The sequence below is a fragment of the Pholcus phalangioides genome, unplaced genomic scaffold, assembly GCF_987345545.1.
Source record: "Pholcus phalangioides strain wild (caught in Gottingen) unplaced genomic scaffold, Ppha-v1.0 ptg000015l_1, whole genome shotgun sequence".
Lineage (NCBI taxonomy): Eukaryota > Metazoa > Arthropoda > Arachnida > Araneae > Pholcidae > Pholcus > Pholcus phalangioides.
The window spans coordinates 94911188-94934134 of NW_028301608.1; the positions used below are offsets into that span (position 1 = coordinate 94911188).

Consider the following 22947-nt stretch of genomic DNA (forward strand, 5'->3'; position numbering starts at 1 on the left):
ATATACTTTTTCACTGAAAAATATCAAAACCTTTTGGTAACTTTATAAATGTAGAAGACTCGAAAAAGATTAATGTAAAAAGAGAAATTTCGGATGAAGTATGATTGGAATATAGATAGATTGACTGATAAAAAATTTATACTTCCTTTTTCGATAAGAAACTAGAAAATTTGTTAATTTGTTGTTTAAGTGTTTCCATATACAACTTTCATTTAATTAGTGCATGCAGATTTCAGAACATAATCTCTTAGATACTATTTTAAAATTTCTCATTTGTGTTTCGGAGGCATTGAAAAGCTTATATGAAAGAACTTGTTGTGATAAAAAGTTATGAAAAAAAAAAGCTCTACAATTTCTAGCTAATATCAGTGACAATCAGTAGTTTGGTGAACGTTAAATAATTTTTAGAGCATAGTTTTAGTGTATTCACTCGTTAAAATTCAACTGAATTTTTTTTCCCCAACATATTTTTTTCGAATATAATCGGTTTTCGAATCGTTGATTTTTTCTGTGCTTTTACCGTCGATACGTATATTAATGAATACCAAAACACAGCATATCGACGAAAAGTATGTGTTATTACTTAGGATTTTTTGAATAAAATAATTTACTCTTCAATATGCTTAATCTTGGGCTTTGAAATATTACTTATTTTTTGTGTTACTCTCTGAAAGAGAGTATAACGCGAGTCAAAACATTTCGCGTTGTATACTGAACAATATTATTCTCGTATATTATGCCCAAAGATTCTTATAAGACTGAAATACATCAAAAGTTGCAGTAAAAAAAATTAAATTCGTGATTCGTAACAATTAATTTGAAATCCCCAGACTGTATGAACTGCATCAACTCAACCAGGTGACATTAACATGTTATAGTCTGCATATAATATGATCGAACAGAAAATTTAAAAGAATATACTGAGAAATACACTGAAGCGTGTATTTTTTTTTCTGTTATTCTTAACTTAGCTGGGAAGAATGGAAATTGATATCGAAGTGAAACAGGCAAATTCATGGACTGCGTATACAGAATAAACACACACAAAATATTTTATTTTGTTCGTATAAAATTATAGTTTGCGTAGATTAAATTTTTCCCAACCGAAAAAAAAATTATTACAGTGAAACTTCGATGTAATGATACTCTGCGGACCCAGAAAAAGTACCGTTGTTATATCGAGAGATAACATTACCATCATTCGCTAACAAATTTACGCTATTCTTGGCATATGTTCTAAGTCGGCATTATTTATTATTAATTATTTTATTCACAAGAAAAAATTGTAATTAATTAGTCAATAAATAAAATTCATTTCGATATTCACCCCCTGTAGAGAAGTTTATTGCATTATACTTTTTTGTGCTATTCCCAAAGTAGTTTCATGGCAAGCTCATTACCATTTTCAGGGGGTACGTTGCACAAAACACTGATGGTATTAGAAGCCCTCAGAAGAACAAAAACAGGTTGGGAATTTAGAAATGTATCAAAAGTGATTTTTTTAAGCGGAATATAATGGGATATCGTTTGTAGCGATTAAAAACTCTCTTCAAAAATATCGTTATAGAGAGATTTATCGTAGTAAAGAATATCGTTGTATCGATCGAGAGGAGTTTATCATTAGACTATGGCCAATTCCAAACAAGATTTAAAAAATTATCGTTGTTGTGGGGTTTATCGTTATATCAAATGTTGCTGCAAAGAGATTTCACAGTATTTAAAGTCTTATGAAGCTTTCGTATTAAAAAGGTCTTTCATCCCCATTGAAGTTTTTCTATTTCATTTAAGTTTTTATCTCGAGTCAAATATATAATTTTGCTCAGCTGGCAATAATTAGGTATAAATTTGAATGATTAGGTGAATCAATATTTTATAACTTTTTTTACTCAATTAGGATTAGATACAAAATAAAGATTTTTTGAAATATAGGAAAAAGTATATTGCTCTGACTTTCTTTACGGCTAGTTCTTTGGCAACCAACAAGCTAGGAATATATAACAATCAAGCACAGATCTGAACAAAAATATTTATTTTTTTTTAAATTTAGAAATAAAGCAGTTTTTTGAGTTAAGACATTGTAACTCTTCAAGTCCGAGAATTGTTCTTCTTATGAATCATTTAATTCGTTCTTTATAATATTTTGAGTATCACTCCGGAGAGAATTGCCCAGTTGGCTTGTACTCTTCCCACTTGCCTAGTTTCATAATACAGTGTTCTTCAATCTTTTTACACATGTGCACCGGTGAAAATAGTTAAACAATTCTGCGGACTGGTGCAAAGAAGAGAAAAGAAATTTTAGACCGGCCGAAAAATAAAGAAAAATAAAAAAAACAAGTTGGGACCGCAAAAAGGTATGAAGAATAATTTGCGGACCAGCAAAACACACAAATAAATAAAAAAAATTATTTGGAACTGCGAAAAAGTAAATAAATATAGGTTAAATAATTTGGGACAGCAAAAAATAAAATAGGAAAAATAATTTACGGGCCGGCGAAAAATGAATGAGCAGTAACGATAATTTAGAACCGCAAAAATAAATAAATATGAGAAATAATTGGCAAACATGCTAACGGCAAAAACAGAAATAAAAACAAATTTAGAGACGGTATTTCGTTTTTAAAATCTGACTATGTAGCAGCGGCTACATAGATTGGGCGAAATTCTTTGCAGAAAATTCCTACGGATCGGTATCGTTCTGAGGACCAGTGGTTGAAGAATAATGCCCTAGTAAGCAGAGCGAACGGTTAACGAGCCGATAGACACATGTTTCTGTATCTGGGTTCATCTCTTCACGAAGGTATACCAGATTATTTCATTCAGAATCCATAAAAAGCCGAATATCCTTACCTGACAAACCCATCTGAGTACATAAAATGATCCCCTCAATGTAATAAAATGCAATGATAAATCATAATGATGATAAAGCACGAAGAAATTGGAGCACCATCCACCTCTGATGTCAGTAACTGCTGTGACCATAGTCACAGAAATAATTGGCTTTTAATTTTTTTTTATTGGGGCTTCAAGGTGACAATAGACATTTCATTCGACGTTTAAATTAATTCGTATGAAAAATTGTGGGCCATTTTCTGTTATAATTTTATGGCACAACATCATTGTATTTTTAATTTTCTAACTAAATCAAAGAATTTACGATAGGAATCTTTCATTTTTTAGATCTTTCATTCTAGACTACACGCATTAAATTATAACTGATAAAATGTGCTAATTTTTTTGCTTTTACGAAGTCCTCAAGAACTTTCAGAATGAACTTACGAATTTAATCCCTTCCTACTTGACAGCATTAGCCTTTTAGTGAACCTCAATGACAGCAAATTTTTTTTAAATGCGAGTAACACTCGAAGACAGCTCTTGTACATAATGTTTAATGCTTTTTCTCTAGAAACATTGTACGTAATTCAAAATGAAATTCATATACGTCATTTAAAATTATTTGTGTTTGACAAGTATAAAAATTGAGCTCCATGGACGTTTTGGGATTATTTTTGATTATGATCCTAAATTTAAGTGCTTGAAAAAGAAAACTTAAGAAATTAAGAATTTTTTTTCGATTAATTAAAAAAATTAATTTTAAACACTCTATGGTTCACCCCCCTCATAAAATCGTATTGAGTTTTTTCTTGCAAAAACAGGTGTAAATTGGCGCTGTTAGCATATTTTTAATTGATACAATACATTGCAACAACAGTTTAATAGATTAGAGCGGATTTTTTGATTAGCTAAATTGGTTAGTTATGGGTGACCACTTTGCCTTGATTTTAATATTATTTACAAACAGATAAAGTTTTGCAATTAAAGTTGAATAGTTTTAACTTGAATTTCATTTCGATCACTCTCAATTTTATGCGATTTAATAAATCTCTGAACAAGTAAAATTTCAGCAGCTCTCAAAACATGACACCAACAGAGAGTCAACTGTTTTTCGATTAAAAGTGATTGATTGCACTTATATAGCCGTAATTTGTATTGAAATGACACTAAAAGATGTACTTTTTCTAAAACCCTAAAAAATTGATAAAAAAAAGATAGTTATAATGGATTTTTTTACTATTTTTAGATATACACTGGCAGCGGTGGATTTATTGTTTTGCCACCTGTGGGTTACACGAATATTCCGCCCTTCTCCCATTCTAGTAAAATTTTTTGGACCAGTGATTCCTCAAATTTGCCGTCCATTGCAATAGACCGCTTAGCCTATACCCTGTAAATACACCTCTAAGTCAAACATTTGGTCACTCACTCAGAATTGCTTGCGCACTTTCTGTGTCACACTTTTGGTCATTCACACGCTCGCATCCTGCTTTTGTCACTCACATGCTTCCAAACTCTCTGGATCACTCACCGAGCTGGTCCTCTCGCTCCCTAGGTCACTCTTTCGGTCGTTCACTGTGTTGGTCTCTCGCTCTCTAGGTTCCTCTTAGTCATTCACATGCTTGCACACGCTTTTAGTCACTAATATGCTTGCAAACACTCTAGTTAGCACTTTTGGTCACTCAACGGACTGGTCTTTTTCTCTTTGTAGATCAAAGTTTCGATCACTAACCAACCTAGTTCCCATGCTTTTTAGATCACTCACTGACCTGGTCTCACGCTCTCTGTCAGTTATATACTTGCAACTCTCTGGGTGACTGACTTAGTTCTTTGCTTCTTAGATCGCTCTTTTGAACACTCACATGCTTGCGCACTCTATAAGCCACTTATTTGGTCACTCACTGACCTAGTTCCCTCATTCTGTAGGCAGAGGCTTGATATATGGTTTTAACGCCTGTGGGGGAAAAAATTTCCATCCTCCTCTTATGCTAGTAATTTTACCACTCATTTCTCAAATTTGCCACCTCTCTGAACTTGCTGCCCTGAAGTAGTCCACCAAGCCCCTCCCCTCCCCTCCATGTAAATACGGGACCACATAGGGTTAAGAACTTTCCAGCTGATATATGTGAGAATTTTTATTTCCCGAAACACTAAGAAAACCATTTATGATAATTAATGGTTTTAATATAAATATAACAAATCACTCCGCGAAATTCTCTCTCTTTGAATAAGTTCTTTAGACACTTAAGGACTTAAATTCTTTAGACAAATTTAATTATTAAATAGCAGAAAATTATATCTTAGAAGTATTAAGTTTATATTAATGTGAGTATTCAGCCATTTGTAGAAAAAGTAAAAATGAATCTATGTCCTTTAGCGAGAAAAGAAGAAGTTACATTATAAATGAATGTTAACATAATTATGTCTTCGCATCCGGACATGGAAATAAAATTAACTCACGATGAAATTTCATTTTCCGTGTTTTTCCCAAATTTTTATTTTTTTTTCTTAGCCATCGTATAACGCACAGAATCCGTGAATAAATTTCTTGGAAACTGCAGGATCCCTGAAATTAATTGCACTGAACCAAAAAATTTAATTTTCCAAGCAATTAAGAGTTTGAAAAACTCTTTCAAAATTGATCTTCTGCTGGATTTTAATACGGTAAAAATTATTCATTTCGTGAACTTAATGGTCTAAGTTATAGAATATTCCTTATATAGGAATTATGTGGAAACGTTTTCCTCCAAGATATAAATGCTTAGAAAATGCTTTCGTTCGAAATCATTTTGTATCAAATTTTTTTTTTCGATGATAAGAGAATTTTTACTCAATTATGGGAGGAATTTTGCCAATTTATTTAAAATATGGACATTGAAATGGGTCATAATATCGACGATGAACTTAATAACCACAATTTCGATTTCGAAATTGAAGATAAAAATTTGTGATTTTAAATGAGTGTATTTGCAGAAATTATTGATTTTGGTAGGAAGAGGAACAGAGGGGTGATGATAAAATGTGCATTAAAATGAGTTTTTTTTAAAAACGTTTTGGAAGGATTTGATTTAATCGTTATTGCAACTGAAAGAAAGTGAGAGTGTTTAATCTTTCATCAGGAATCTCAATCTGGAACAAAATACCCATGAGTCTAAAATGAAAAACAAAATTAATATTCTTATTTTCTCTAACAACAATTATCATCAGCCATTCATTTTATGGAGAATTAAAAAACAAAATTGTTCATTTGCAAAAGAAACTGGTTATTCACATGAAACGAAAATTATAGAAAGACTATAAGAATAAAGAAATAGTGAATGAGGTACAAAATCATTTCCTGAAAATTCAAATATCCATTATGCTTTTTAAAATATAATCGATAATACTCATCAGTGACGAGTATCGTTATGTTTATTAAGTTTCTGTTTTGTTTGTGATGACTCATCACAAGCAAAAAAGAAACTTAAACATTGCAAACTTGTTAGCCTGCCAGGGCTTTTCTTGGAGTGCCCAAATGTTTTAGTCCACGGACCATACATGCGATATTGCTACCGTTCGTGGGCCAAAAAATGCAGTAAATAAGGTGACTGAATGACCCGTATTTAGCGGGACATTCCCGTCATTTTGTCGGGACGGTCAAAATGACCGGACGGATTTTACAAAAAAGTTCCGCTTTTTTGTATTCACAACGAAACTGACTTGAATTTGTTTTCATTCCTTAAATCAGGAATAGATTATTTTCACAAACCATAAATTATATTGCGATGATTTTGACTGTATGATATATAATTAGTTTTATTCATATAATTCATATAAATATCACCTCACGTATTCGTCAAAGTAAAGGGGACTGCTACCTTTTAACATGGTGGAAAAACTATGCTCCAGTTGAAATATCATTTAACCATTGTGACATAATCATTTAAAACCACTGTAATTTGCCATAGCACTCCGTTTCCCACTATTGGCGATAAATGAAAAATGTCATGTATGATATCATTTGACAAGTTTTTCTGCTATAATTGGCGAAGTCACGTATTTTCCCGTCAGGATCCTAATTTATCGTATTTTTTATCAAGAAAATACAATTGAAAGAGCGGAGAAACCTATTTGAGGCACCTTGAGATGTGGTCAGATCGTGTTTTGCTTATCGGTACTTCTTTGGTACCGCCAAGAAATATTGGTTTCACCTTGTTTCTAAATCTTTTTAAAGTCGGGGAACAAACTAAACTCTGATATGTTTTTGTACGGAGCACTTACAATGCAACATGACTTTGCAAAGGTGGTCCCCACATCTTGGAGCTGGGAACTTAGGGCTCCAGCTCCCCTCCGGGAGTCAGTGGATGAATCCATTTTCTGACAATTCCCGTGACGTAACTTGCTTGGTAATACTACAGAACTCGGTCTTGTATATAGCGTAATTTTTCATAGCAATTAGAGCAAGGATATCCAACCTTTTGGACATTGTGGCTCACTTCATTGGTTTTAAAGAGTGTCGCGGGTGAAATAAGTGATCCGTCAATGCACCGATAGCTACCTAAGTTATCTAGAAGTATGCCACGGGTCACTTAATTTATCTGGAAATGTGTTATGAGCCACTTAAATGATGTTTGAATGAGCCGCGGATCACTAAAATGATCTGGAAATGTGCCGTGGCACACCATGTGATCGCGAACTGCACCGCAAGTAATTTTAGTGACCTAGGAATGTGAATGGGATTGACACTTGATTTTAACAAAATTTGGTTTGAAGTCACGGGCCACATAAGGCAACTTCAAGGCCCCCTTTGGCCCGTGGGTCCTGGATTGAGCATGTATGAATTAGGGTGAAAAAGGTTACCGCTACCCTAGATATAACTAAAAAGTTTAATTGTCACGTGTTTGCTCTAATTATAATCTCATACAAAAATTATTTTACATTGTATTGATTTTTCTTTCACGCCGATTTTTAATTTGTATTTGATTTTTTTTCGAAACACTTGAAGAGGCTTCCCGGAGCACCAGTTTCCTGCGGACCACGGATTGAAAACCACGGCTCTATCGGAACACCTTTCACCGGTCGGAGGTGATGCACCCCTGATTTAGACTAAAGATAGGCTTAAATTGTGATAATCAAAAATTTATTTCCTTATTCAGTATTATAAACTGAATAAAAAAAATCATATAACATGTACAACTTGAAACGATAACCATACAACTAGATAACTATATCTTTAAAATAAAAATATCCAAAATTTTGACATTGCCTGAAACTCTTTAAAAGTGGGAAACATTCGTAAAATTCTGTTCCCGAAAATTTCGAATTTCAACGAGATATTGAAATAATGAAAAACATTTCAAAGGAAAATAAGAAAGAATGAATTAGAAATTTTGTGGTGTAAAAATTAATTATTTTTGATACATAAAATAATTCATTCGATCGCACGTTACGCTCATAACACCTATATTGTTAATATCGTACGTCTTATTAAAACCGCATACGTATACAGTATGACATATTGTTTCAAAGTTATCTAGTTTTTGTGGACATGGAATAACAAATAATTTAACGAAATTGCATTAGCATACGAATAGAGAAATTCCAAACTAACTTAATGATATTTGTTGGTGTTCTTCGCGTTAGATTTCGAGATGCTTTTGGAACTCATTTTTTCCCAGTTGGAAGCAAGCAACAATTTCATTAGCTCCAAATGAATTTTCTTGGATTCCGAGTTAAATATTTTGTTAACGTTATATTTATCTGTGGAAAATTCGGTCGAATGTTCTCGGTTCTGATTTTATTAGGTATGTTATGAAGATTCCAATGCTGCCATGATTAACGACAGATATCATTATAATTGATTGAATTTCATTATTGTAGAATTTCCAGAAAATAAATCCAGCATCGTTGCTACTTTCCTAGTAAATACATACCTAATTCAACTCGGATGCGTTCGTTAATATTTAATTAAGATATGTCACGTTTTCCAATAAAACCTGAAGATAATCGAAAAAAACGTATCGAAATCAATATTTTCATTATATATATATATATATTTTTAAATAGTTTTTGGTACATAGTAAATATGGATGAATACACTGATATCGAGCCGATATTTCGTAGATATGGTTTTTGTTGAAAGGTAATCGAACTTTAGTTCTGCGATAAACGAAATAGAAACATATTTAGAACCATTGCATAGTATCAGAAACCATGGACACAATAAATATCCAGGATCACCATTGGAAAAAAAAATGACGTGATGTTGTACGCTTTAATATACAACAATTTATTAAATTATTTCTGAAGTTTTAATTTTTCAATACAATTCATTTCATATTTCAATATTTATGTGAAGAAATATCAAGGTACCCAGTTATCCTATACAAAAAAAACTGTGCAGTTTTGTCATGATTTGGATGAGCTGTCATAAATGGGTCAATGAGTTGGGCAATATTACAGCTTATAAAGTTTCCAAGACGAAATATGATAATAAGTTATTCCGAATTAATAAATTAATTATTTCACATAAATGGTTCGCCATAGCATAACGTCTAGTACGTTATGTTGACATATTTGTCTGAGATATAAATTAAAACCCCACGTGAAATTTCATTTTATACCAGTGTAAAATGGGAGTGTAGCCTGAAACTGATTAACAATAGTAGATGCAAGTGAAATGGATTGGATTGAACTCGGTTTGGGTTGGAACGGTTTCATTGTTCATTTATGAGCCTTTAATCTCTTCGGAAATGCATCATCCACCTGCTTTGTCTGTTAATAGTGGTGGGAAATTACTATCGACTTCGTCAACAAAGACTGAGTTAATCACACCTCACTGAATCCGCAGAAAACAAATCTGCTTAGGCCACAAAACACATTTCCCTTTTCTTGAATGTAGAGTCAAATGAATCATTCGTGGAAAAACCTGCGAAATCGAACTACACTAGTATCATATTAAGAGTAATACAGTATTCTATATACATAGATTAATCATCACAGGGCTTGATACAAGATTAGGCGCAGTACCATTCATCACGATATATACGTATTTTCATACGAAAAAGTTAACGTAGAACTATACTATGCTAAGTTTTTCTGCTATTTAAACAAAATAATTTGCCGTTTTATCTTCGCCAGTAGTAATTTCCATATCCTCTTTAACGCATATTCAACCCCATCTAAAGTCTGGAACCCATTCTTACTCTAATGTGAACCCGTTGAGCAGTTTTTGGATGGTGGCCTCATTCATTCAGTAGTTCTTGGATGACAATTATGTCGAGCCGGTGTCTCATTTCAGAAATTCTCTCCGGAGTGCCGGCAGGCCTTCAATACGATACTTACATTAACTCGAAAGATTCAGTCATCTGCTATTTTCAATTCAAAATATTTAAAGCAGATTGCCCGACCACGAAACAAGCGTAACTATGACATCATAAATATGTTAGATCCAAGTAAATGTATTTACACACACGCACAAAACACGATCCTGTATGTATGTATTGCACGTGGTCCAGGCATCGTGGAGATATGATTGAAGTATTTAAGATTTTCAAGGGGAATCGATATGGTGGATCATGAAATATTGTTACGCCGTCTTTCAAATGCTTCGACTCGGGGACACCAGTTTCGATTAGTCAGGGATAATTCTAGGTTATTGTGGCAGTACAGGTAGAACAAAAACTTGACCACAGACGCAGAAAATCGCGTAGTATTTAAAAATTCAAAAATGTGTTTTTTTTTGGAAAATCTGCGTGCACCAACCTCCTTAAGCATCCAATAATAGCTATTTTTCTCAAAAAGTATAGTCAATATGACAAAACCAATGACAGATTCTGAATCAGCGCGTTAATATCACCCTAACATCACTGAATTTTCTTTGGCAATGATTTGCTTTATTTGTTTATAGCCCACAGTTTCATTGTGATTTGTATGCTGCTTATTACCTGTATTAACATTGACATTTAATTTTCACATTATCTCAAAAACTAGACGCAATGGATTTTTTAAAATTATTTTTCCACTAATTGGCATCATTTCACATTTCATTTCGTGCACCGCCCAGGCTCTATCGGCCATTGTCAATTTTAGCCATTGCCCGGATGAGGGGGCTGGGCGACTAATTGGCATCATAAAACTATAAGAAACACTAATTATTTTTAAGAAAGCATTTTCATTATAGATTTGTGTATTTAGTTGTTTAGTTACTTTTTATGGCTTATTATTTTTGGTCAGCTGTATTTAGACTACGACAACCATAATTTTACGGGCTTTTCCCTATTACTAGCTATTTCTGTTTTTTTTTTTTAAATTTCTCCTTTTACCCCTTTCCAGGCACCTTGTTGGGCAATTTGCCTCGTGGTTTCTATATAATTTGTATTTGTGTATCTATGCCTTACAAATTACCAAGACGAATGTTTACGAAGTGAATGTACAGTGTTGAGTAGTAGTGGTTTTCGGATCTCGTAAATTGGAGTTGATTGCTTTCATCACTACACAACAATTCAAATAACGTAATGATTTTAGACAATATACAGACATGTCAATGGGCTTGACGCTGAAGCTATGTAGGAAACGTGAAGACATCGGGTCCAAGCAGTTTTAAGGGCTTTGAAAAACGACATTCACATATTTTACTTGAGTTTATGCTCGAATCCCTATGATTTAGTCTTTTCATTTTTCATACTTCATATTTTACATGTTTTCATGAAAAAAAATATTTTAGCTCTTTTAAAAAGTCTTGATAACTATATGAACATTTTCTCTCATTACAATCATTTTATGCATTGTTGTTAGACCAGAACCTACAACCGTCGTTGAAAAATTACACCTGACATAGTACAGAGGTCATACCGTATGCATTCGATTCTGTGTGGTTCATAAGAGGCACGAGGCTCCTAACTTTTTGTGTTCCACGGAACTTTTGTGCCGATAGGATGAAGCCCACCGACCCACTGTGCCAATGAAATGAACGTCACGGACCTCTTACAAAACAATATTCAGTATATAGCAATGTAAAAATGGAGCTGATGATTTTCTTATTCATATGGACGCCCTGAAATAGGGATTCATAGAGCTCTATTCGAGAACCCTTGATCTAGTGCATTGTTCATCAAACTTTCAGACGTTGCGGGCCAAATTGAAACTACCAGTAAAGCCCACGAGCCACAAACTCATACAAATTATAAGAACTTTTGTACAGAAATTTTTTATTAAAACTTTTATTGTGGGAACGCATTTGGAATTATAAGAACAAGAGGACTGAATATCATGTACAACGGTAGGTAGGCTAACAAGCCTCGTAGTAGGATAACAACCACCCAAACAGGGAAAGGGGAGCTAAATTATTGAAGACTTTTATTTATTCTGAAATCATTTCTTTTTATTGAATATGGATTTTCATAAATTCTGAAATCATTGCTTTCTTTAAATACGATTTTAAGTTAATTCTGAAATTATTTATTTCTCTAGTTCTGAAAAAAACTGATAATTTCTTTCTTTCATTAATTCTGATATTATTTCTTTCAGTTATTATAAAATTATTTGTTCATTCCCCGCCGGGGCAGTTGAATTTCTCTCTCTTTCCAAAATATATCTTCACATCAGCCAGCTGTTAAAAACCTTCGTAATCCGAGATAACATTGCAAACATTATTGGAACTGAATAAAAATTATATTCTCATATACAACTCATGAAAAGAGTGGATGGTTAAGGAACAATGACGACTCGGAATACAATGGAAATCGTATTAAAGCAGATATTCGGGAAGAAAATTTGAAAATAAAAGCATATCTTTGATGTGATTTATCAAGGAAAAATTCTTAATATAAATCGTAATTTGATTCCAGATAAGTATCGAAATTTAAAAATGCCATCCTTTATGAGATGTATGAAGAATAACATAAAGTATCGGTCCATTACAGATTTCCAATCCCATTTTGATAGCGGATGTCAGGAATTTTAACGACAAATTATGGACAAAATTCAAGCCGTTGACTTTGTATTGATGGATCAGCGAGAGCGAAAATGTTTACGTACGAGTTTTCAGAGAGATTGCACTAATGGAGTCGCATTTAAAAAAAAAAAATTATTATGTATCGATTTATCTAATCACTTTTTAGTTCGTTGACCAATGTTGAAAAGCGTGATAAATTTTAACCGAATTTTCCCGTGATTCGAAAATGAATTTTTTTTAAATAAAAAAGAAAAGAGACTTTTTCGATAATTGATGACCTGGAAAAATGTCATTAACGGAATGTTAAACAACAGAGAAAAATACATAAAACAGGGTAGAAAGTTGTAGACACACTGGGATGAATAAATGGCGACGTTGTTTCGATCAATGTACTAATCTTTGTGTTATATATCACATTTTGATAGAAAGAGGGTTTTTTTTATTTGAGAAAATATAATAAAATCCATTCAAATATTTCAGAAGATCTTGCTGATTAATTGCGTATCACAAATGCGTTTCTGTTGAATATGAGACTGTATATAAAATTATCGGAAACGAAACACAATTCTGATAAAATCCCGTAAGTTATCTTCGAGACCAGGGGTGCACACACTGCACAACCTTCCTGTCCGCGGTACAGGTATGCGGTATTTCTGCCGCTCTCGGACCTAATAGTTGTAAATATAGGGTGGCCATATGACCCACCCATTTTATACTGCACATTCCCATTATTTTGGCCGTCCTAACTTTTTTTATAAAATGTTCCATTTTTATTCTTTATTAACAACGGGTTTGAATTTCTGAATTCAAAAAGTGAGATTATTTTTATCTGTAATTGGTAGTTTTATTTGCCTTTGGAAATTTTTCGGCTGCAATTGGCAACTTCATTTTCCTTTGACAGTTTTTTGACTTTAATTGCCATTTTTTCTTGGCTTTGGCAAATTTTTGGCAACAGTGGCAATTTTACTAGTCTTTGGCAAATTTTTGCCTTTAATTGGCAACTTTACTTTGCTCTTCACAATTTTTTGACTGTATTTGACAACTTTACTTGCATTTGACAATTTTCGAGAATATTTGGTGATATCCCGTATGAATCCTGATTTATCGTATTTTTACGAAGAAAATATGGTCGGCGCGTAGGTATTTATTCTGTTGAGTGTATTGATATTTTTCTACCGGAATACTTCTCGCGATCACGATAGGACGCTTTGGCGTACCGGAGGTTGTGTACCTCTGTGTGTGTTCTAGAACGTTTATTCATTAAAGGACGTTATAGTAGCATCAATGACCAAATATAACAATAAAACGAACACATTAGCAATTAACAGCTATTGCGTGTTTTAGATCTGAAAACGCGGAAAAAGAATCCAAGGTTACACGTATTTATCTCACACAAATGGCTAGAAAGCTATTGAAGCGAGAAGGAGATATTAAGCTTCAATGACACACTGGAGAACCATTAATTTGTTGGCTGCAATACAGTATTTGTTGCAACTATGAAATGTCTACAAGTAGATGCAATGTGACCAGGCGGATTACAGGTTGATTATTTGCAGCATCCTCAGTTTTTAGAAATATTTTTTGTGTATTCCTAAAACTTTATATATTTTTTATTATTATTAAAAAAAATAGCGAGTGAAATTTTAATTTAGAATCTTCTCTTGCTCAGTTAAGGGCATCATTGATAACTGTTGCGCCATTTTTATGAAATTTGAAATTTTTAATTTCAATCGTAAAAGTTTGAACCAGATTTAGAACTTCTCTCTCTGTTGCAACATTATACGCAATTTGAAAATTAATTTTTTTAGTGCGTTTAGATACTTGAAACACATTTGTATTTTTGTACCTGCAACTGACGGTGACGATACCCACCAGTGATGTAGCCTTGAGAGCAGATACAATGCATTGGATGATTGTTACAATATCGAGCTGAGTTCGTGAATTAATACTTCGTGACTCATTATAACACTGTTATTACTTCTATAGATTTTTTTATACTAAGATATTGAACTCACATGTAGTTTGCATAAAATGTGCATCTTTTATCGAATACTTTCAATGTCGAAAATCAACGTGAGGTTCACAGTTTTTAAGTTCACGGTCCGTTACATTAATATAGTATATACCTTATGTCTTTTGCCCTGCCCTAAATGTAATCCTGTATGATTCACTTCCATGAAAACGTATTGTGAGAATTTTTTTTTCACAAAAACGCATGTAAATTGAAGCATATTTTTTTATTGAAACTGAAACTAATGATTTGCACAATCGTGCCTGTCAATACACCAAGTGGAAGGCAAGTACAAATATTTGTAATTAAATTTTTGGAGAAAACAGAAATAAATACGATGAAGTACACGATTAGGAGTACGATTAAGCACAGAGAATATACACTCTCTCGAATCCAAATAAATAGATTCTTTCTCCACGCATGTTTCAAATATTAGAGTCCTACAAGGTCTTTCACAAGAATAGATAGATAAATATATAATATTACCTAAATAAATATAATGTTATAAAAATAATATTACTTGGGCACACGGGCAGAGATGAGGAGCAGATGAAAACAAGAAGGGAAAATGAGGAGGATCAAAACTCCTGCTGCCAGAAAAATATAATTTTTGATATGCCTTCGATAAATCGGAAAAATGCAGATAGAGAGGAGAGGGTTTGTTAAAAATTATAGATAAAAGTTTAATCGGGAATATAGGTATGGAGGAGATACTTAAAAATATGAGTATGTCTCCTCATTTTCCCTTCTTGTTTTCATCTGCTCATACTGAGTATGAAGTGCAAAAAATGAGCATTCCTTAAGCCGGTGATAAAGATCATTATTGGTATTTAGTTGGTTGCAAAACTGACAAGGTTCGTCGGGGTTAAATTTGTGCAATATACTTTTATTAGTGTAAAGTATAAAAGGATAAAGGCGTAGCCTGGCCATATTCTTACGAACCGCCAAAGAGGGTGAGATTGCAGGGTTAGCGTAAATTCAAAATTATCGGCAAAATGAAATAATGTTGAAGCGGACAGTCGGGATCTGTCTTCTTGGAAAGATATGAATATAGTTTTTAATAAGAGATGTTCAAACTGCTGGAGTGAGGTAAAGATGGTGGGTGGATATATTTTTATTATTGGAACAATATATAAACACAGCAATTTAACTAATTAGATATTATTTTCAATTAGCTAAAACGGTAAATTTAGGGTAAACGTACAGTTTGCCATTACTTTACTGTTATCTATAAGCAGATGAAATCTTTCTAAGCAAGTTGAATAGTTGTTTCCTTTAATTTTATCTTCAAATCTCTCAATCTGATGATTTTAAGAATCTTCGAACGTAAAGTTTCAGTAGCTGTCAAAAAATGACACAGATAAGGAATCAACACTCTTTCTAGGAAAAACAAGTATTGTGTACTTATATAGCCACATTTCGAACTAAAATGATGCTTGAAGAATACTTTCTAGAATAGCAAAAAAATTAACAAAAGTATTTGGTTTAATGCGCTTTTTTGACCACGTGTATTCAAATATATACACAAGGCCATAGAGGGTTAATCTAATTTAATTTAATACTAAAATCAATTCAATACTAAAATATAAAAAGAAGAAACGATGTTATTGCGTTGATATTGTGACATAAGGCAGAATGCAATGAAAAATTTATTGCATGTGTCTCGCGAAAATATCATTGTTGAGACATTATTAAAAGAGTTATTCATCAATGACAATATTGCCAAGGAAAATAAAAAGACAAGGAAACATGAAACACACACAACAACAAGAAAAAAAAACTCTTCAAAGCACTTTAATTCATGTTGCGTGTTATTGAACGCTATGATTAGTAAGGATGATTATTCAAATGCAGTCGGACCCACTTAATTGGATAACGGATACCCGCTAAGACGGATAAAATCCTCTGGCACCCAAATTTCTCCCATAGAGACGGTGCTTAATATGATAATTTAAACGACCATTTCCCGCTTAATCGAATATTACGCTTCAGACGGTAACTGTTAATACATACCAACCACTATGCATATAACGTTTTTATTGAATGAAACATTTGGAAAATATGTTACTAAGTTAAGATTTAAAAAAAAAATTGAGAGTAGGTAGTGTTCTCCAAGTATTGGAATTGTCCTCGATACGCGCATTTAGTAATTTTATTTTTGTTCTCTGTTGAGCCAATAGAGGGTGCTAACTTTCCTGATAAAAAGTAAAAAAAATCTGGTATTTTGGAATTGTGATAATCGTAACTGAGTATAATTTTCATTTCATTTTTGATGTCTGATTTATTCGAGAAACTTTATTGACATTTATCCTCCATCAGTTTTCGATGTACAAACTATACTAACTTTGTAAAATGGCAATATTGAATCGTTCCCCGCAAAATCAGGTACCCCCCACTTAATCAGATATCGTGTGCTGGAATCGTTGATATCCGATTAAGCTGGACCGACTGTACTATTGCCGTCAATAAGATCACATTTTATTTTTGAACATTATTTTCCCACACTTATTGCATTTCAAATGCTCTGTCAACATCTTAATCACATGCATATAATATATATACGCCATATAAATAAAACATCTAAAAATAATTAATTAGCAGCTGTGTTCTAAAGGAAGAATCTTAGGATTTCAGTAAAGAAAATACGATAGGTGGGGATGTGACCAATTTAGGTAACATAGTTATGACGACAGTTGCGTTAGTTGGGACTGATATTTTATCGTCTTCATTATTAATAAATATGCAGTCCAACCCGCTTAGAATGAACACGAATATATTACGAATATTCACATATAAATATCGAAGTTTTTCCCCCATGTCCCGTGAATTTCGTATTGCTTGTCTGTGCTATTTTGATTGCTTATAACGAACACCAATTTCAGCAAAGTACGCCTATAACGAATTTTCACCAAATTTTCACACAGGAATTGTCAAAAATTTCTTTGTAATCGTATCTAAATCTTTTTATCTGAAAATTTACCTTTCTGCAATGCTTAACTACAGCTGATAATGTCCCTCATTTTGTTTTCGTGGGAAAACACTCTATAAGGGCCTTTTCGGAAATTACTGTAAAATCCTCTCAGCATAATGGTTTTTTCACTGATTTCCACTGAGTCCTATTTTACTTGAAGAAAATCTTCTTAGAAAAAAACGAAAAGTTATTGATTTCAAGGACCTTAACCTCCAAAACACCTTCGCTACATTTCCTCTCTTCTTTAGCTAGCTTCGAATGCTGGTAGTGGTGTTGTTGCCACGTGCAAGTAAATTTGTGACTGCGTCCAACCTCAAACTGCCTTCGTTTGCTTTCAAACGTGAAGCTATACAGTTGGTAAAAAGCCAAAAACGGACAAAAAGGTGAGGTATCAAAGAAATTTAGAATTACTCGAAGTTCGTTATCCACGATTACGAGGAGCAAAGAGGAATGTTCCAATTCAGAGAAAAGAAGAATCCGAAGGTGATCAGAACATCTGCAAACTAAGAAGAGATTCAGAAAAAAAGCTCATGTTAAGACGGAGGCAGCGCTTTTTAAATTGCTCGAAAAAGTGAGAAGAAAATACGCATGTCTCGCTGAGCGGGACCTTGCTAAAGGAAAAGACTTCATACTTCACATGGTTATTAGACAGAGATGATTTTAGCAGGCACACGAAATGAAATTTGAATAGCAAATTTCTTACGAGAACCCATAAATTACACGAACTTTTCGGAAGTTCATGCGATAAATTAAAAATGACCGAACTGTTATAGAAACGTTTATTGACACTGAAACTGAAGCGATAATGTTCTTGTTCAAGTAATAACTCACTAGAGTAACTGTTTTCTATACAGTTTCGCATAATTTTTCCAAGTTGATCTTACTTTTGGACAAAGATATTTAGTTTAACAAAATCACAGAGTTCAAACTTTGCGATTTTATGCGCGAAAAGCGATGTTATTATGCAATGGGAATCTGCAACATATTCTCCAAATGACGTCGCAGAAAATCATATCCAACCATAAATGACGCATAGGATATGGAAATCAAGATATTGAAAATATCTACGAGGATATATATATCCGTTTAGTCATTCGATCTAGCAATACTGTTTTCACAATATACATATTCCTCATTACATAAAACACTGCTGGAAATGAACAATACCTACCAAATTTGAATAGTATATTCAGGTATGCATATTGTTTAACTTCGAAATACTGGAGCGAAAGGATTCTAATTTGGGTTCCAGGTGACCTCCTGCCTTCAGTGTCCTTTTTTTAAAGTTAATTTCGATAAAACAAATGTGGTTTTGGTTTGGATATGGTAGAAAATTGAGAAAATAAATGGCATTTCACATGAATATTATGACAAAAAGTGTTAATTTCACATGTAAAATCAGCATATTTTCAGTTTCATATTTTTACTTTTGTTAAACATTGTACACTACAAACTACTGCTCGTATCATTTGATCATTTTTGTCGCACCACGGTCATTTTCTGCACACGCGGGCTAATTAGACCGGGACCTACAATTCATTGCCGATTCCGAACGGCAGGCTTGTTTTTTATACGCATCGACAGGTTGGTGCGCTAACCCGTCGATGGGGAACTCCCTGCTCATATCAACCTGTTCTTTATACAGATTATTACTGTGACATTGTTCTGCGCAATGAACAATGATTCAGAATACAATGAAAACTTTTTAAGGTATGAATGTGTGTATGTTTATATGAAAAAGTATATATTTTTGGTAAAAAAATACTTGATATTATTAATCAAAAATCATGTAAATCAAAAAAAGTCAAAATATCGTTCAGTTCTTAGTTCATTGCACAGCGCCAAAGCTGTTGAAAATACAGCGGGAAAGTTTCATAGAGATATTTTGAAAAATGCTTGAGAAATTAAGTTTTTCCTGAAGTGAAAAAAGCAAAAAACATATCTTCAGCAAACGGATTAAAAAATTACATTTTCAGACTAAGGCCGGGATTACACTATAAAAGTTTGATAAAAGTTATTTGAAAAATGCAACCAATAAGATCATCAGTTACATTTGCTCGAATGTAACCAATATGCTTATTGGTTGGAATTTTCAAGTTTTACTAAAGAGCTTTTGTCAAACTTTTATAGTGTAATCCCAGCATTAAGAGCATTAAACTCATTTTACTTAAATAGTAATAACTTTGCTTTTATATAGTGATGTCCCACAATCCACTTTCATAATGGGAATAGGAAGAAAACGGTGACAGATATATTAAAGTCATTCTTGCGGATTATTAATGCGCGAAGTCAGGAATTTTAGATACGTCATTCATGTTGGAAGGGGGTTGTTGTATTGTTATTAAAAGAAAATAAATATTAGCTTTTTATACCCAATTTGTGACCGGAAATACAATTAGAAAGTTCTTGCCCCGTTTCTCTTGATGTCAAAAAAAATTAGTAATAGTTAAAAAAAAAAAATTTCTACGTTTCTAAGTATAAAATTCACAGAAAAATCCAAATTTAAAAATAGACAAAAAATTAGGAAAAAGCGTTATCCGTTGGTTTTTTTTGTTATTTCACAACTTTCTTCCGATTTTTGAATTCAGATAGCTCGGTGAATATTGCACTTGGAAACGTGAAACGTTTTTTGTTTGCCTCAGGAGAGAAAGAGCAACAGCATTTTCATTGGGTTTTTGGGCACAGGATGTTATTTTAATTTAATTTTAATAATTATACAACCCCTTGCAACATGAATAACATACAGTATCTGAAATTCCTGACTTCGCACATTTATATTCCGCAAAAATGACTGTAATACCTGCCACCATTTTTATGCTATCCCGTTTTGAAAACAGTCAGTCGATTGTGTATATTATAGGGATGAAAAGAAAAAAATATTGAGTCTAAGAGTGAAGAGTCAAATTTTGACAGCATTTCGTTGTTTTGACAGTTGACATTGACGTTGACGTTGACAGAGTTTCATTATATTAAATAAGTAGATGTAATTAATTTTATTTTATTCGAGAAATTTTAAATATTACTTGACGTATGGTGTTTTTGATATATACGACTGGAAATAGCATATTTTAAGAATTGATAGATAGAACCGCCCGCAACTCCGTACTGATGCAAAGCACCTTACTTCCTTTACCTCAAAAGAGGCAGAGGTGTGTTGGAAAAAATTAGCAAAGATTTATAGTGGTGGCTCCCCCTTGCCCCGTGCTCGCAAGTATCGAATCACTCACGCCTTTCTCTCCATGAAGACAGCCATCAACTCAATGCAACGTCCAAGCCATTTGACTAAAATGGATAGCTGAAACCAATGACTAGGGAGAAAAATTGCACGTGTGCCCAGTGGCACATAAGGACCGGAGACCGCAGCCAGGGATTTTAAAAGAAGTGTGGAAAAGGCTTGTGAGCAAGTAAGAAGTTGGCATGTTAAGGTGGGAGAGATTTGAGAATGGTGTAAATACAAATGCATACAAAATATATACAGCGCTTCGACTGTGACGGGAAACGAAGAAACAAAGCCTCCGTCCACAGTACTGGGCAATTTTGTTTCCCTTTCACGGAATATGCAATATACACACACAGCGAAAACACACAGAGCCTCCACTGCGACGGGAATAATCAAACAGAGCCTCCGTTCACAGTGCTGGGTGTTCGCATTTGAATTACATATATTATTCACATTACAAAAATTTTTTTTACACTATTGGGAATGCACAGTACGCACCATTTTAACCGAACGATGATGTTATCGTGGGTTCTAAAAGTTTTAAAATGAAGTGGTATTCACCAAAAATTATGGTTTGTGATTTTCTACCGGACTATAAGCAATTCGTCTTGACGAGGGGTCATCTACATATTTATTATTGTTCAAACTTCAAAATCTTCAATGTAAACCTTTATTTTTTTCCATCTTATCTAATTTATCGTAGTATTTACGCAAATAATGCATTTACCTTAAAAATAAAATTTCATCGCTGAATTATAAAAATGAGAGAAATATGAGTGAAAATGCGTTTGTGGACACTCTAAACATTAAGAAACTGAATTTGAAGGTTGATTGCAGGGGGAAAAACACACACACCAAACAAGTTTCGAACGATAAATACTCCATATGCTACGCGAGTGTTTGGATTTAGTGCTGTTGAAAAATAAATATTTTTTATTTTATGGGGGTGAAAAACAAACTATTTTTTATTAATCTTCATTTTAGTGACTTTTTATCCGTGATTGAACGAATATTTACACCATAATTATTTCACTTATATTCCAAGAATATCCGCTAAGAAATTAATTTTGAATTAATTTAATGACTTTTTAGTTTATGAAAACACCGTACACTGTGCTCGCGAACACGGAGATCGAAGCATGGCTAGGCTTTAGGAAGTTTCTCTTACGCTTAATTCATCAAACCTTGAAACTAGTTTATGAAAAGCATCTAACACTAGTTATATCCTGATTTTGCGAGCATTTAATTAATTTCAACTAGATGTCTCGTGAATATAAAGCTAATGTTATATCCGTTTATACACCGTTATTCCTACATAAATTGGGGGGGGGGATTTAGCCTTCCCTGGATCCTAATCTCATAGTCGGATGAGGAATAAGCCTAACTTGCTATTTCTAGATCCAGCGAGGCGAATAATTTTCATCCAGCGAAAGCTGTGAGATTAAACGCATTAAACCGACGTGTTAATACGTTCCTTAAACCTGTGGTAATTTCATAATACGGGACTCCTATTCATATAACGATTTCGTTCGGAATATTTGTTTATAAATGTGTGACCCGGAAAATGTGATGAATCCTGTTGTTATGCATAATCGCCAAGCATTTTGGTATGTTTGATAAATTTCCCTAAATTTGTTATTTTTACCGGTGATTATGCATAGTACCCAAGCGTCGTGTCGTTGCTAAACAGGGTAAATCGTACTACAATGAAATCTGTCTATAACGCTATTGTAGGATCTAGGAAACGTATTGTTATGGACAGGTTAACGTTGTAGGTAGTTTGAGCATTTGCATTATTTTCTATTGAATAGGAATTCCTCCGAGACTAAAGAAGTATCGTTATACACTGTTATACACAAGTTTCACTGTATATGGTATACTATACATGATAATTCACGCATGGATTGTATCATTATATCAGAGCATGATCTTAAAATTCGTTATCATTATATCGAGGTTCTACTATATTCATCTAACAT

At 33.3% G+C, this 22947-nt stretch overlaps 1 protein-coding gene across 1 annotated transcript in view; it reads left to right on the forward strand.

Moving 5' to 3' along the window:
• The window catches only part of CCAP (Crustacean cardioactive peptide), a 96786-nt gene that overhangs the window by 844 nt on the left and 72995 nt on the right, over positions 1 to 22947 (forward strand). The window lies entirely within an intron of this gene.